Source organism: Xenopus laevis, chromosome 1S (assembly GCF_017654675.1).
Source record: "Xenopus laevis strain J_2021 chromosome 1S, Xenopus_laevis_v10.1, whole genome shotgun sequence".
NCBI classification, from domain to species: domain Eukaryota; kingdom Metazoa; phylum Chordata; class Amphibia; order Anura; family Pipidae; genus Xenopus; species Xenopus laevis.
Window position 1 is genome coordinate 30849 of NC_054372.1, and position 18586 is coordinate 49434.

General features: G+C 42.3%; 1 pseudogene; it reads right to left on the reverse strand.

Moving 5' to 3' along the window:
* Positions 1-4617: 4617 nt before the first annotated feature.
* Positions 4618-18586, reverse strand: part of LOC108706467 — a 29313-nt pseudogene continuing 15344 nt past the window's right edge.

An 18586-nucleotide genomic window follows, 5' to 3' on the forward strand; every position in this document is an offset into this window, starting at 1 on the left:
TCATAGGTCTCAGCTTGGGTATTGTTCCTTCCCAAAAGCACTGGAGCAGATAGGGAGCCAATCACAGCTCTGGCCAATGGATGGACAATCAACAGCAGTTCCCTGTCAAGTCCACCTAGCAGCTGATTGGCTGGCATGCTAGTAGGCACAGGCTGCCAAGCTTAGGGGAGAGTCATGTGATGCACAATGCTTGTTTCTACAGTATATACCTCTTTAAGTAATGAGGGTGCATGGAGGATCCCTTGAGGAGACAGAGGAGAAAGAAATGGGGGGACAGAAGGTTATGGCTGAAGGCTCACATGGACTTATATAGACCCTAAAGGGGCTTCCTATTGCACAGTCTTTACACAGGGAGTCAAGCTCTTGGTTCAGGAAGGTTTTCCCCATCAGGGAATTGCTTGGGGGGGGGTTGCTAAGGTTAATGTTGACCTTTGTGGCCTAGAAATTATGCCCTTCATGAGGAAAAGTTCTCTAACCAGCCCTGATGCCTTCATTTGAATCTATATGTATCTGTATTAGATCCATGGGGTGATACTGGATGGGGGGCTATCACATCAGTACTGGGGGTGGACACAACAGTGTTATGTTTGCCCACACAAATACTGCACTTGTACCTCCAGTCATCCATAACAACACATACCCCCATATGTAATTAAAGGCACTAAGTTTGCCCAGGAGCAGTAACCCCTAGCAACCAATAAGATGTTTGCTTTTAAACAGGTGACCAGTAAATTCTACCTGCTGATTGGTTTCTATGGGTTACTGCTCCTGGGCAAACTTAGTGTCTTTTATTACATAACCCCCATTGTATCTTTTTCATAGGCAACAAAGCAACAGGATTGCACCCTCAGCCCTGTACCCACACAAATTACCTACCCCCCCCAAATATTACAAGCCCTGGCCTATGCCAATGTGCCCACACCAGCATATATCGATTAACCCTATACTAACCAGAGCTTGTCCGTCCCCACTGGGTGAGCAACACTCAGCCATTCATGGAAGATATCAGTAGAGCTGGGGGTCCACACTCTCTCTTTCCTCCCCACTTGCACTCTCTGTGGGGGTCTCTCATGGCTCTGACCTATAACCCATTGGGACACACCAGCAGCACCTTGTGTTGCCTTTACTGCCCCAGACACAACCTAGTTTCCCAGTGCCACAGAAAGTGGGTGCTACCTGCGTGGGGACGACGACTTCTATTACTAGAGACTTTTCTTACACCTTTTATTGTATTTGGTAGGAAAGCTGCAAGGAGAGTTCTTAGCGGCCAGTAATAACACTGAGATAGCCAGCTCCTCACCAATTGGCCACTTAATTCATGTGATTGGCTGAGTAATTGATTGGTTGTCAGTGGGTTCCTCTGAACTTAGAGAAGGCCTGGGACTATGGCACATGTTCCTATTGGCTGCATAGGGTACAATGGTTCAGTTCATACACAAGACGATAAACAGGAGCCTGAGGTTATTCATGGCTCTCTACTGGCCTATAGAGTCAAGCCTCACGCATATTTCATGTTGCCAAGACTTGGGTTATTTGTACTTACTACATCAACATTAATATATATATTTTCACTTATTGATGATATGGGTCCTTTTTATTGTAAGGCCACAATGCTATTGTTTGTTTTTATTCATTAACTTTCTATTCAGACCCCTCCCATTCATACTCCAGTCTCTCATTCACACAAAGGCCTGGTTACTAGGTTATACTTAACCCTAGGAACTAGAACAGTCCTGAAATTCCCTCCTGAATATCTGCTATTGACAAGCTAAAGCCAAAAAACCAAAAGCGACCAATTGCAAATTTTCTTAGCCCATCCCTGTCAACATCAAACTGACAGTTCATTAATGGTGGAACTTCACCTTTGTGGAATGTCCCCCCTGAATGTCAGTTCTTCTTCCATTTGGATAAAGGGTTAGTGTTCCCATGAATTCAACTCAGAGGAGCAGCTGTTCCTCCCACAGGATCCAATCAGCAGCTAAACTGCCATTCACTCAGCACATATGCAGTTGGTCTTCAGGATCCAGGTCAGTCAAACAGAATGAGCCATACCCACATACTATGCTGTGCCACATGGAGGTGCTCAGGCAGATTGAGAGTGAATGGTTTACACTCCTGATCCCACCTCCCCCAAATTCTCTGACCCTTCCGGAATACCAATCTTTTCTACTGAAAGGCTAAAGGTAGAAGGAACTGGCCCAGGACTCAATATACTGAAATATCAGCCACAAATAGGACAACATAATTAATGAGCAGATTCAGGCCAAGGGAAGGGAACTGGCTTGTCACTCTGCTTATTCAGCTGCACCATCTGGAAATATCCGAAACTGTGGGACAGAACCCAGGGAATGAGATTGTCTACATGTAGCACCCAGGCACCACTCTCAGCCATATATCGGAGGGTTAGCTTTCCCTTTATGCAAAACACATGCCTATCCCCAAGCAAGCTTAATTACACACATCTGCTTTCCAGCAGGGGTGGTGGGACTAATAGAGTAAAGGAATAGGAGGGAGAGTGAAAGGGAACATAAGGAAGTGCTACTTTACAGAAAGGGGGATAGATACAGGGAACAGACTCCCAGCGGGGGTGGTAGGACTAATACAGTAAAGGAATAGGAGGTACAGTGAAAATAAGGAAGTGTTATTTTACCGAAAGGGGGGTTGATACAGGGAACAGACTCCCAGCAGGGGTGGTGGAACAGGGATTATTAAAAAGGAGAGAGGTGAATCCCAGAAGAAAAGGAAAGAGAGAGGAAGCGTGTGCAGTTAGCTCAAATATATGTTCTGCACAACAATGGCTCCACTTCTCTTCTTTTCTTCCAATGCTGCCAGTAACTGGGAGTCTACCAAGTGCTGGCCAGGTTGTAAAGAAATCGGTGCATAGTTTTTTGTACTTTGCACCCTGCACAATAATGTCTGCATTCCACACTTATTCCAGGGAGTCACTTAGTCATTCCTACAGATGGTCACTGTACCATTTTAATGCTATGGGTGAGCAACAGGGGCAGTAATGAAAGTACAGAGAAGAGCGACTAAGCTGATAAAGAGAATGGAAGGGATCGGTTATGGGCAAAGGCAAGTTGGGATTGGTTACACTGGAGAAGAGACAGTTAAGGGGGATCTGATCACTATATATAAATATATAAGGGGGATCTGATCACTATATATAAATATATAAGGGGGATCTGATCACTATATATAAATATATAAGGGGGATATTATCACTATATATAAATATATAAGGGGATATGATCAGTATATATAAATATATAAGGGGATATGATGAAAATATATAAATATATAAGGGGATATGATCACTATATATAAATATATAAGGGGATGTGATCACTATATATAAATATATAAGGGGATATGATCACTATATATAAATATATAAGGGGCATAAGATCACTATATATAACTATATAACGGGATATGATGAAAATATATAAATATATAAGCGATAACAAACAAAGGAAACTTGTGCTCACCACTATTTTTTAAAACCATTAGGCAGGGGTGCAATGAGGCTGTGACCACAAAATATAGTTTATACAGGAGCAGTGACCAGCTCCATGTTGTAGCTCCCACCCTTCCCAACTATAGTCAGGTGATCCCACTGGTGTCTAATAAAAGGGCAGCCAAGTTTGGGAGATTCACATTGAAAGCAGCAAGTAAGTTGCAGGTAAAACTAGTCCCTTTGTAAAGTGTATAATGAAGCAATAGAATTCTTAATGAATCAGATAAAATTGAGCGTAGGACTGGCCAGATATGGGATGACTTTGACGTAGTTGTTCAGCTTAAATATATTGCAATATATGGACAAACAATCCCTGTTTTGTTTAAAGGGTAAGGCATTTTTTAGTAGCAGTAGCACAAAATGTGCCACAAAATACATATAGACAAATACAAGAGTCCTCTGCACTCAACCCATTATCAATATATTTAAGACAGAGACATTTTGTGCATACTGCTACTGAAAAATGCCTTACCCTTTCAGTAGCAGTATACACAAAATGTCTCTGTCTTAAATATATTGATAATGGGTTGAGTGCAGAGGACTCTTGTATTTGACTAAATATATAAGGGGATATGATGACTATATATAAATATATAAGGGGGATATGATCACTTTATATAAATATATAAGGGGATATGATGACTTTATATAAATATATAAGGGGATATGATGACTATATATAAATATATAAGATTATATGATCACTATAAATAAATATATAAGGGGGACATAATCACTATATATATAAATATATAAGGGGATATGATGACTATATATAACTATATAAGGGGATATGATCAGTATATATTATGGGATATGATGACTATCTATAAATATATAAGGGGATATGATGACTATATATAAATATATAAGGGAATATGATGACTATATATAAATATATAAGGGGATATGATCACTATATATAAATATATAAGGGGATATGATCAATATATATATATAAATATAAAAGGGGGATATGATCACTATATATAAATATAGAACGGGGGCAGTAATGAAAGGAATGGGGTTTCCAGAAAAGAGATAATGAAGCAAATGACAGTGGTTGCCAGTGTAACATGGTGGAACACACACGGGCAGCACGGGAAAAAAATTTATTAGCACATCAGCAGCAGGTTCCACATTTGATAAAAAGCAGGGGGGATAAGGGGAACAAGAAAGACGATTAGTAATGACCTCTGTTCAGCAGAGGATAAAGGGGGCAATAAAGTTAAGCCTAGAATAAATGGTAACATGTAGGTTGTGCCCAATAAGTGCAAGTTGTGTGACTGTCTCCTGCATTTAATTGCCCCAGTGCAGTAGAAGTGACCTGACATGAGATGAGCAGAAGCAATATAATACAAATATCATTACAAAACCCAGGAGACCCCTCACAAGAGAAGCAGCAGTCCGTATCCAGGGGGTCTCACATCTCCCAGGGAAACAATCAGCTGGATTGAGCTCCTCTGGGGCCACATCTCCTCACAGGACCCCCATATCTTCGTAGATGGAGGATATTTTCCTTTCATCATCAGGAAGCTCTTCACCTTTAGCCAATGCTGCTTGGCTGATCTTCACAGAAGACAGAAGATTGTTTTCATTGGCTAAACCTGCCGGGGGGGGGCAGATGAAGGCTGGAGGGCTGCAGTCTGTGGTTTCACTCTAGGTGGTGCTGTTGCAGAATGATGTTTAGGTAACAAAGGCATGGCTGGCAGGGGCATTGCTGGTGGGAGCTTTGTAGAATGAGGAGCTGACAGCACAGATTTGGCTGGAGGTGGCACTTGCAGAGGTCTGGATGGCACAGAGTAGGGCAGAGTTGGAGAAGGTATTGAGGGCAGAGAATGGCAGGTATGTTGTGTGGCACATTTGGCAGCTTCCTTTTTGTGTACCTGGCTGTATATTGCCTCTAAGTTGCTGTTATTGTTGTTGTTAATGGTGGAGTTGGAGAAGCCACATTCTCCCCCTTCCTTCCCTGTCACTGTCCTGGCAATGACTATTCCCTGGGGTTTGGGAGCCGGGACAGGCTTGGGGCCAAGACCTCTACTTCGGCCTTGACCTCGTTGCCCCTGGAAATTTGGAACAGAATAATCATCAGTGTTGGGGTTGTAAGGGTACTCATAGCCCAGCTTATCATCGGTGGCTTACCTCTTCCAGGCACCTCCCTCCATGCACACCTCCGAATACACCTGGGGTGCTTGTGCCATTCCCTCTGGTTCATCATAGATGTGCTCCTCACCTGCATGGGGAACACAAACTGTTGCTCCTACAGTCTCATAACCCACATGTTCATACAGGTCTGAGTAAAGAGGCGATCTCTCACTGGGATCCAATTTAGACCGTTCTCCTTTCAGAACTTTACCAGCTACACAGTCCACTGGGTCAGAATAAAGGGGGTCAAAGTGAGGTTTTATGACCTTAACAGAATCCTTGGGCTCAGAATAGACTCCTACAAGCTGCTCGTGATCCACCTCTAGGTGGCGACTTGCAGATCTAGAGACTGGTGAGCAAGGAGGAGTATGGGAGCTACCAGAGTTTGCTCCAAGACCAGAGTGGTCAAGAAGGAGTTGAGGGGCAACAGACTTAGACCCGGGTAGGTTGGGAAGTGTTCGACCTTTCAGAGGTTTCTCCTCTGGATCCTTCCTGACTGGTCCAGATTTATTTGGAGCCTCAGGGACACTAGATTCTGAAGAGACATCAGAGACATCTATAGTGCAATCAGCATCCAGAGTTGGGCAGCTTAAACGGTTCTCAGATCCCTGTTGGGCTCGGATAGATGATTCAACCCGCTGGAAGATCTCATGGCCTTGGGAGGTCTCAAATGTAAAATTACCGGCACCTGAGGAACACCGCCTGCCGGCCTCAAATGAGAACATCACCTACAAGTGTAAGAATAGGAATAACTGTAAAACTCTAGAAACACAATAATGTATCTCACCTGTTCTCCATGTTAATTTATCAGTCTTAGTTCTGTACTCACCATAGGGGGAATGTTTGATTTTTTTTATAACATGGAATAAACTTATATCTTTTACCTACAAGCATGTTTTGGGACTATTTTTTGAAAGTTATGGTTGTACCTCTGTTTGGCCACTAGAGGTTCCCAACGTGCTACAATAATTTTTACTACGCCTCTGATCCAAGGTAACTATATGTTTTAGTTCTGTACTCTGCAGCAATGGAAGGTCAGTGAGCAGACATGGGCCACCCTTGGGGGTTTCTGACCCAAATAAACAACTGACCAGCCACAATGACCCAAGTACATGGATACATGGATATTGCGATCCCCCCTAACCCTAATACTTTACTCCCCTTAACCTTTCTTCAGGGACATTTACTGCATCTATGTCCTCACCCCCTTTTGCTCTATCAGCTCTATGGCAGGGGAGGTCCTGCTGCCACTAGGGAAGGTCATCTCTATGGTAAAGGAGGTACTGATACAACTAGGGAAGGTCAACTCTATGGTTAAGGAGGTCATTCTGCAATTAGGGAAGGTGATCTCTATGGTAAGGAAGGTTCTGCTGCAGCTAGGGAAGGTCATCTCTATGGTAAGGGAAGTCCTGCTGCATTAGGGAAGGTGGGTTCTGTGGTATGGGAGGTCCTGAAGCAGCCAGAAATGCTGGGAAGGTTGGTTTAGACAATATAAAACAGACATTGAAACTACTCCAGTGGAATATACAGGAAGGAAATAAAGCAGGTAAAGACGTGATGTGGCACCCACCTTGTCTCTCCCGTATCTGCGTAGCAGTTTGTAAGGCCAGGAGTAAAGAGTTTCCTTGGTGTTGGGATCCTTCAGCAGCAAACAGTCTGATTCTGTCTTAAGTAGATAGGAACCATGTAGTGAGCAGCGCTCTGCAGCCTCTGTCCTCTGCACTGTGACCTCAAACTCACTCACTGGGGACCCACAAACACAGAACCATTAGTACAGCAAATCCACTATCCACTCACACCCAACTCCACTCCCTCTCCACCGGCTCCCCAATTCCGCTCCCTCTTCACATGCACCCCAATTCTGCTTCCTCTCCACTAGCGCCCCAATTCCGCTCCCTCTTCACTTGCGCCCCAATTCTGCTCCCTCTTTCACTTGCACCCCAATTCCGCTCCCTCTCCACTAGTGCCCCAATTCTGCTCCCTCTCCACTAGCGCCCCAATTCTGCTCCCTCTTTCCCTTGCGCCCCAATTACGCTCCCTCTACACTCGTGCCCCAATTCCATTGCCTTTCCAATCACACCCCAATTCCGCTCCCTCTTTCACTTGCGCCCCAATTCTGCTCCCTCTACACTAGCACCCCAATTCCGCTCCCTCTTTCACTTGTGTCCCAATTCCGCTCCCTCTCCACTCATTTACCAATTCCATTGCCTTTCTAATCACTCCCCAAATCCGCTCCCTCTTTCACTTGTGCCCCAATTCCGCTCCCTCTACACTAGCACCCCAACTCCACTCCCTCTCCACCGGCTCCCCAATTCCGCTCCCTCTTCACATGCACCCCAATTCTGCTTCCTCTCCACTAGCGCCCCAATTCCGCTCCCTCTTCACTTGCGCCCCAATTCTGCTCCCTCTTTCACTTGCACCCCAATTCCGCTCCGTCTCCACTAGTGCCCCAATTCTGCTCCCTCTCCACTAGCGCCCCAATTCTGCTCCCTCTTTCCCTTGCGCCCCAATTACGCTCCCTCTACACTCGTGCCCCAATTCCATTGCCTTTCCAATCACACCCCAATTCCGCTCCCTCTTTCACTTGCGCCCCAATTCTGCTCCCTCTACACTAGCACCCCAATTCCGCTCCCTCTTTCACTTGTGTCCCAATTCCGCTCCCTCTCCACTCATTTACCAATTCCATTGCCTTTCTAATCACTCCCAAAATCCGCTCCCTCTTTCACTTGTGCCCCAATTCCGCTCCCTCTACACTAGCACCCCAATTCCACTCCCTCTTTCACTTGTGCCCCAATTCCGCTCCCTCTCCACTCGTGCCCCAATTCCACTGGTATGTGCATAGTAGAAAGTCTCTCTCACCGTCCTCTCGGGACATGTAGAGGCTGTTGACAGACATCTCGAGGGATGAGGAGATTGCATGGTCTGTGGGCTCCTTGTCCTGAGATGTTGATTTGGTGTATGGGAGAGAATGAGGGCGGGAGTGAGATGTGGGGAGAAGAGGCTACATGGGGAGCAGATATGTTACACTATTACCCCATATGGAGAGGCAGGAATAATACAAAGGGAGTGGGGCTAACTCGTTTCTATACACCAGGGCTGTCCAACTGGCAGATGTGGCCCCCTGACCCCCCTCTTGTGTGGCGCCCACATGAAAGTCTGCTTGCTGTGTCATACTCAGCCTGCCCTATGCTCCCTGTGTGTACCATATTCTGCCTGCCCTATGCTCCATGTGTGTACTATACTCTGCTTGCCTTATGCTTCCTGTGTGTGCCCTACTCTGCCTGCCCCATGCTCCCTGTGTGTGCCATACTCTGCCTGCCCTATGCTCTCTGTGTGTGCCATACTCTGCCTGCCCTATGCTCTCTGTGTATGTCACACTCTGCCTGCCTATGCTCCCTGTGTGTCATACTCTGCCTGTCCTATGCTCCCTGTGTGTGTTATACTCTGCCTGGAGTATGCTCCCTGTGTACCATACTCTGCCTGTCCTATACTCCCTGTGTGTGTTATACTCTGCCTGAAGTATGCTCCGTGTGTCATACTCTGCATGTACTATGCTCCCTGTGTGTGTTATACGCTGACTGTACTATGCTCCCTGTGTATGCCATACTCTGCCTGCCCCATGCTCCCTATGTGTGCCATAGTCTGCCTGCCCCTGCGTGTCATACTCTGCCTGTACTATGCTCTGTGTGTGTCATACTCTGCCTGTACTATGCTCCTTGTGTGTGCCATACTCTGCCTGTACTATGCTCCTTGTGTGTGCCATACTCTGCCTGTACTATGCTCCTTGTGTGTGCAATACTCTGCCTGCCCTATGCTCCCTGTGTGTGCCCTACTCTGTCTGCCCTATGCTCACTGTGTGTGCCCTACTCTGCCTGCCCCCTGCGTGTCATACTCTGCCTGTACTATGCTCCTTGTGTGTGCCATACTCTGCCTGTACTATGCTCCTTGTGTGTGCAATACTCTGCCTGCCCTATGCTCCCTGTGTGTGCCCTACTCTGTCTGCACTATGCTCCCTGTGTGTGCCATACTCTGCCTGTACTATGCTCCCTGTGTGTGCCATACTCTGTAGGGGAACGTTAAAACAACGTTAAAACAACATCAAATCACTAAAAACCAAACAGTGTTGTATACTCTCATGTTTCTAAATTTGTGGGAGGTTTTATCCATCATAACATATTGTATGGTTATTCTTTCTTTAAAATCTAATTTTTTTGGAAGATTTTCTTGGGATATTCACTTTCCCTACTTCTCATAATTAAGTTCTATCCGTATTTCGTTCTTGAGTTGTCTAAGGAAAAGAAGGAAAGAGGAAAAAAGAATAAAAAGAAAAGGAAAAAAAAAAGGAAAAAAGGGAAGGAAAAAAAAAGAAAAAAAGTGAGGAAAAAGAGGGGAAAAGGGAAAAAGGGGGGGGAGGGGAAAAAAGGGGGGGGAAAAGGAAGTGGATACTGTAAAGTCCCCATATTTCACTCTCACGAGTATAATAAATATATATATATATATATATTTCACTATCTTGTTATATGTCATTTCTTTTATCACATAAATTGTCTAATGAGTGCTCGAATATAAGTAACTTATGTCATGTCTGTAATTGAGCCCATTTGGTATCCTGGTTTCTAACTTCAGGATCCAAAAAGCCTCTCTGAGGTTAAATCTATGGATCACATCACAGCCCCTGGGAGGAACCCTTACTTGTTCTATTACTTTTACTTTAAGGTCCTTAATACTATTTGGGAAACATGTTGTGAAGTGCTTGCCTACAGGGGTAGTTTAATCTTCATTTGTGATGGTCCTTATATGCTCCCTTATCCTTTCAATGTATGGCTGGTACGGCCTACATATTGTTTACTGCAGCGTCCACACTCCAAGAAGTAAACTACATTCTTGGTGTTACAGTTATAAAACCCTCTGTTCTTGATCTCCCCGAAACATTTGATTCAAACTCTGTGTCTGTAGAAATTACTTTGCACGTTTTACAAACTATGGCCCACATCTGTATGTACCCTTCACTGACAGCCAGTTTCCTGTAGGATAAGTTGGAATCGATACTTGACTCGGGGCTAGCATTTTCCCTAAAGTGGGTGCTTTTCTTGAGACAAATGTTAGATCTTTTTGGGACAGGATCTCTGCCACTTTGCTATCTCCATTTAATACAGGTAAGTATTTCTTAATGATGCTGCAGATTTGCCTGTACTCCTCACTGTACTCTGTAACAAAGAACACTTTCTGTTTTTTATTCTCAAATTTTTCTATTCCCTTCTTGATGGTCTTGATGTTCCCTTTCTCAGATGTGGATACATTGCTCGCCTTTAACAAACAATGGAAAGTTGTGCTCACCACTAATTTTTAAAACCATTAGTCAGGGGTGCAATGAGGCTGTGACCACAAAATACATATAGACAAATACAAGAGTCCTCTGCACTCAACCCATTATCAATATATTTAAGACAGAGACATTTTGTGCATACTGCTACTGAAAAATGCCTTACCCTTTCAGTAGCAGTATACACAAAATGTCTCTGTCTTAAATATATTGATAATGGGTTGAGTGCAGAGGACTCTTGTATTTGCCTATATTGCTCTCCTTCTCATATGAGGTTCTAATCAATTCTTTAGAATACCCGCAATTGTACCACCTCATTGTTTAGACTGTTTCATATAGGTGTCATCTCGGCTACAATTCCTGCGATACCTCACAAATTGGCTGTAAGGAATGCTGTTTAGTATATGTTTGGGGTGACAACTGTTGTACTTAAGGATCATATTGCCCGATGTGGGCTTTCTGAAAATTTCCATATCAACCGTCCCTGTATGGGGATTCCCGTTCAGTGTCAGATCTAGAAAGTTAATTTCTTCCTTGTGATATTCACGTGAAAACTGAAGATTGTACTGATTATTATTTAAATATCCGTGAAATTCATCAATGGTCTTCAGTGAGCCCATATGAACAGCAAGTCACCTTGACAAGGGAAGTTGGGACTGATTAATACTGTACCCTTGTCACAGTCAAGTCTTGTTTTCTGTAATTGATAATGAGTCCCATTAGCTCCATACAGCATTTTGACAGGAAGTCGATCCATTCATTTACAAACATCTCATCGTCTCTCCGAAAATGTAGGGAACTTCCTGATCCTTAGACCTCTCTGGATGCTATTCATGGTCACATATTTCTCAAGAGTAATAATATCCCAGCAAAGCAGCAATTCTTGTGACATGTATTTTTCTAAGTTTTTAAATATCTCAGGAATAGTGTCATCCTCTTCCTCCTCATAATTGGCTTCACTCAAGACAGTTTCAAACTGGTTAAATCTGGTTACTCTATCTTCCAATTTCTCCAGAGCATAAATTCTGTTTGGTGTTAAAACCTGAGCAGTCTTACTATTCGCCATGTTCAATTGTATACATAAAAGGCTTTGTACTAATTTTCAATAATTTCCACTTGGCGTTAAAATCAAAAATAGGAAGGGAAAAAGAGAAACATTCTTTAACAAGGATGTACTTAAAAAAATGGTGGATTCCTTTACCTTGGATATAACAATATACAATCACCAAGAGGAATTCCTTTTATCTTTCCTAAATCCTCTATTTTCATATATCTCAGATATGTAGGATTAATGTTCTTTTGTTGGGTCAAATACCCCCAGTATGGCTTAAGTATACCTCACATGGGCTTGGCAAGGCCGCATCCATTTATTGCGAGTAGTGGGAGGAACAGGGTTAATAATTCAATTCCAATAACCTGACAGGTTTTGATTACAAATATATATATATAGAAATATGAGTGTATGAGTACAGGGGGGGGGTTAATTCCCCAATCCGGGTCCCGTCTTCTCAACCAGTATTTCCTTCGAAACAGTGTAAATAGGTATTGGATAGCAGCATGCTAGATGTGATTCCCTTGACTATGTGAGTATGGAGGGGTTAATTCCTCTGCTAGAATCCCCTGATCTCGGGGGTGATGTCATCAAGATGGCTGCACGTACCTGAGTCTCTTCAGCTCGCCAGGGGCCATGCAGTTCTAAAAGAACAGCAAAAAGCCAGCAAAAAGCCAGAGGACAGCAAAAAGCCGGAGGACAGGAGGCAGGAGGGGAAGGGAAGGCGTCTGCTGAAGAGGAAGGTTCCAGTGGCGGGTGCCAGAGCCGAGGAAGTGCCCCGCGGGGGGGAGAAGACGCTGGACTTAAGTGATAAGTGGCTAGCAGCATAGGTGGCGGGGAGTGAGAGCGCCCCTGCGGGGAGTGAGAGTGCCCCTGCGGGGTGAGAAGACACTGGACGCTGCCACCCCAACAGCCCAACAGCCCAAGCGGAGGTGAGTTCCGGTGCAGGCGGAAGTGAGGGAGAGCGGTGTCCGGCACAGTTCCCGGTACAGCTCCCAGTTCAGTTCAGAGCTCCCGGCTCTGCCAGAGGCGCATTAGAGCCGCAACCGCAGCCGCAAGGGGAAGGGCGGAAAAACCGCAAAGCCAAAAGTGACCGGCCCATATCGGTAACGGGGCGGGTGGACCCGGAAATCAGGGGAGTTGGAGCGGCAGGGGCCATGAAGAGAAGGGGTCAAGCTCTGGCAGGGGTCTGCTGCAGCTTGTAGAGAAGGCGGCAACTATAAAGTGCCCCCCTAAAGCGCCCTTTATAAAGCGTCCTCAAAGCATCCCCAGAACATAATGCAATATTAAATGCAATACTAAAATAAGGCAAGCCATAAGAGGAGCTGGCTGCAAGGCTACAAATACCAGTATCCCTGGCACCCCAACAGCCCTCAGGACACCCGCATAGGAACAGAGTAATATACAGTCTGAGCCTCCACACAAATAAATAAAACTATATAAAAATACATAAGGGCGGAAAGTTACTCCAGGCTATATATCGGCCTTTTGCTACAACCTTCAACAAAAGGATTTGCATCGAGAAAGGGGGAGATATTATTAACAGATTAACCCCAGGCCATAACCTTAACTTGATCCAAATCTAACCCGACTTGATTACAAAAGCTCATTAATATATATTCTGGACACTGGAAAGATATGATAAAGACGAAAATGGGCAAATCACAAAAGGGGAAAGGAGAAAAGGAAAAGGTGAAAGAGGGAACACCGACCCAAGAACATACAGAACTGGCCCCAGTATTCAAGAGGAGGAATATTAATCAAAGACAAAACAAACAGACTCCTGAAAAAGTACAGTTGGACGAAACAACAGATACACACCAAGATTCTTCAGAAATGGAAAGTGAAGGGGAAGGAATGATGGATGTCGCATCCTATTTAACCAATCTACCCACTAAAGCGGATATAAGAGGTATGTTGGAAGAAGTAGCATCTTCAATAAAAGAGGAACTAAAAGATTTGAAAAAAGACCTTGAAATGCTGGCTAGGAGAACAGATGAAATAGAAGCATGTCAGAGCAAATTAATGATTAACCAAAAAGCTATTCACAAAACGGTCTTGTCTCACAACTTAATGCTGACTGAGATGCAAAGACAGTTGGAAGACCAAGAAAACAGAGGGAGGAGAAATAATATATGAATTAGAGGTATGAAAGAACATGAAAACGAAGTTAATATAAAAGCCACTGTGTGTAAACTATTCAATTACATCTTAGAGAAAGACTCGGTACAAGAAATTGATATTGAAAGAGCACATAGAGTACAAAAATCGAGGTCATCTCCTCCAAATGCAACAAGAGATATTCTCTGTTGCATAAAAAGTTTTACCTTAAAGGAAGAAATACTAATGAAAGTAAGAGCTAAAGGAACCAATATCAAATTTGAAGAATCCTCACTGAAACTTTTTCAAGATATTGCATGGACTACGCTGAACAAACGAAGATTACTGAAACCTTTGACAAATATTCTGAAAGAAAAGGAAATACAGTATAGATGGGGCTATCCATTCTCTCTAAACGTCAACAAAGAAGGAAGACAGGCAACGATTCGATTGCCAAAAGACACTAAAAATCAAAACTGCAACTACCGGATATAGATCTTCCAGGATGGTCAACAGCAGAACCGTGTATAATAGACTGGGCAGAAACACAGAAAGATGGATGGAAGGAGAGAGGGTCAAAGAAGACACTGAGTTCCCCGAGAGCAAGAGACCAGAGAGAAAACTCAGAATAGGTTACAGGAAAAATCATCCCGAAGGATGGGTAACTATGCAAATTGTAAAATTGACTGAAATTTTGTGGGAACTGTGTATGTACTATGGACATTAAGGACTATAATAACAAAAAACATCTGTCAATTATGTTTAAATGAATGGATAAAATGATGGGGATTTGCGTATATGGAAGAAAGAAATAGTTGTTGTTCAGGGAAAGATTAACTAGAGGGGAGAGGAGGAGAGAAAGGGGGGGAAGAAGGGAAGGAAACCCCCCCTCTCTTTTTTTTTTTTTTTCTTTTTTTTTTCTCTCTCTCTCTCTCCCCTATTCTCATTTTTTCTTTTCATCATATGTATGGGAAGAGATACAATACGTATGATGTAAATTGACTGAGCGAATATGAGTAGACCTCCATCTGGTATAAGGTTACAGGGTATAGAAGGATATTTACTGGAAATAAGAGAATAAATGGGAATAGAATAAAGGGGAACAGAGGTGGTAGGGGACTTCTCCGGATGAATAAAATTCCCCACAGATAAAGAGGTGGGATGGGGGTCCATAAAACGAATCACAGGGGTCACTTGATAAGGACACAGCTTTCACTTGTTTATTTTAAATCACCTACAGGTACATTTTAATATGGGGATACACTTGGCACTTGCACATATCATTCACAGCTGATATACACATACTCAACTATATATTGTTACATAACTTACATATATCTTTTATTATATATTGCTACACAACTTACACATACCTTCACTCATCTTTATTTACACAATAGATATAGTAATAATAATGGGAGAGAAAAAGGAAATGATTGGCACATGCTACACTTATTTACACAGATTTTATGTATATTATTCAAATTACTTGCACATATCCACTCACATTTTAATATATTATTTACACACACTCACACTCACTTTTTATTCACATAAAAGACAACATAAATGGGAGATAAATAGGGAATCACTGACACAACCTTCACTTATTCAATAAACTCACTTATAGTTGCAATTAAACATAGCCATAAACCCGGTACCTACACATAATATCCACACTTATTTGCACAGTTTCATCTATTTCACTTATTTCCGCCACATAACTCACATAAACTTACATCACCTTTCTATATACACAATAGATACATTAATGGAAATAAATAGGGCTTCATGGACACATATTAGGGATAAAAGGGGCACATAGGTAGCACTAGATCTAGGGGGCTCAAATCATTAGGGGAAGAAATACATAGGAGAGGTAGAGGGGAAGTAAAAGGGGACTAAATTACAAATGATAAGGGAGAAATTTGCCCTACCAGGTTGGTAGGGAATGAAATAAAGGGAGGACGGAGGGCAAATTTGAATAGACTATTAGGGAGAAAGTTTACTAGGAGAGTCCCATGGGGGAGGAGGGTGAGAAGGAATGACGAAAAACGGAGGGTAAAGAGAAAACAAAGGCAGAGGCAAAGGAAATATAGCAAGAGGTTAACACTGAAAAGGGTAGATAAAAAGGGCCCTGGCAAGGAGACTGAAGTGGCTTAGGATATGCATATAACAACTGAATTGCCTCGGAAAGAAGGCAATAAAAGGCAACCAAAACACCCCAAATAATTGTGCTTGAGCACACCCAGCCGCCATTGGGGAACAGCAGGAGAGTAGATCCTCTGTAAGTCTGAGGCGGCAAAGGAGATCTCACCAGGATGGTGAGAGTTTCTGTTTTTTGTAATCCACTGATGTATTTGTACATTCTATTTTCTTTTTTGTATTATTTTCATTTTTTTTTCATTTTTCTTTTTATTTTCTTTTTTTCTTTTGAGTTGTTGATTGTACAGGAAGTAGAGAATAAAGGTCCTGAAAGTAAAGGTAAAAGAAATAAAAGGGGACATAAGGTGAAAAAGGAAATAGCTACTTAAATGTGTACAGTATTGAGTTATAATGTAAATGGGCTAAACGAACCTGTTAAAAGAAGCCAGATATTAAATAGCTGCAAGAAACTTAAGGCCCATATAATTTTGCTCCAAGAGACCCATTTTAAAGAAGGTCAAGGACCAGTTTTGAGAGACCATTTATATCCACAAATATACTTTAATAACAACCCGCAGAAGAAAGCAACAGGGGTGCTAATAATGATTCATAGAGATCTTCCATTTGTGTTACAAGATTGTAAGAGGGACAGTGACGGCAGGTACGTTATAATAAAAGGGAAAATAGGAGAGTTAAAAATAACTATAGCAAATATCTATGTACCTAATCAAGCTCAAGTAAAATTTGTGAATAACTTTCTATCTGAACTGAATGCTTTTAAGGAAGGCCTAGTGATAATGGGAGGAGACCTGAATCTAACAATGGATCCAACATTAGACTCCTCGAATGGGAAAAGTCATATTTCATTTAAAGGACTAAAAAGAGTGAAACAGGGGCTAATGGAGGTATCGTTGGTAGACATATGGAGAACTAGGCACCCTAAAGTTAAAGATTACACTCATTTCTCGAAGACTCATAGGGTCTATTCTCGGATAGATTATTTGTTTATGTCACAAGCTTGGCTCCATATAGTTACAGATGCGAAGATAAGTACCAATTGTTTCTCAGATCATTTCCCAATAATGGTCAAGTTTGACATACCGCAAATAATTGAAAGAGAATACACTTGGAGATTCAACAATTTATTGATACATAAGAAAGAAAATAAAGAAAAAATCAGAGAAATGATAAAGCAAATTATAAGGGAAAATGCAGGCCCAGAGGTGAGTCCAGCGACATTGTGGGAAACTAAGAAATGCGTGCTTAGGGGGCAGCTGATTGCCTTCAGCAGTAATCTAAAGAAAGAAAAGGAAAAACAAATCAATATACTAATAAAAGACATTTCGATATTAGAACAGAAACATAAAACAAAAACAACAGACGAAATGACGTCACAATTAGAAAAGAAAAGATTGCAGCTGAAGGCAATACTGGATCAGAAGACATATAAGGCTTATATGTACAGCAAACAAAAAAGCTACGAATTTGGAGACAAATGTAGCAAATTCTTTGCCCAAAGATTGAAAAAAACTAACCAACAGACCCATATTGTATCAATAAAAGATAAAGCCCAAACAACTCATTATGATACACATAGTATAGTCGAAACTTTTCAACAATATTATCAATCATTATATAGAATACAAGAAGGAGAGAGACAAAAAGATAACAGGGAGGAAATGGAACAATTTATTAATAGAGCACAGCTACCGCACCTAACAACAAGCGAGAGGTCAGGGTTAGACTCCCCATTTACTTTTCAAGAAATTAGTAATACTATAGACTCAATGGCTGAAGGGAAAAGCCCTGGACCAGATGGTTTCAGCGCAATATATTACAAAACATATAAGATGGAGTTAATACCACTATTAAGCGATTACTTTAACTCTATTGACCAAACACAAGGGTTCCATAAGCAAGGGAAAGAAGCACATATCACTATAATACCAAAGGAAGGGAAAGACCCCCAGCAATGTGCAAGTTACAGACCCATATCTCTAATAAACATCGATCTAAAAATCTATGCTAAAATAATCGCCAATAGATTAAAAAAATACCTACCAGATTTAATACACGAAGACCAAGCGGGTTTTATACCTAGAAGGGAAGGAAAAGATAACATATACAAAATTATTTCTCTAATGAAAGAGGGGGAAATGAGGAAAAAAGACCAACAATCTGCAACAGTATTAATAACAATGGACGCAGAAAAAGCATTCGACAGGGTTGCATGGCCATATTTAGAGAAAGTTTTGAGGGGATTTGGTATAGGAGAGGGTACTATAAACCGTATCTTAGCATT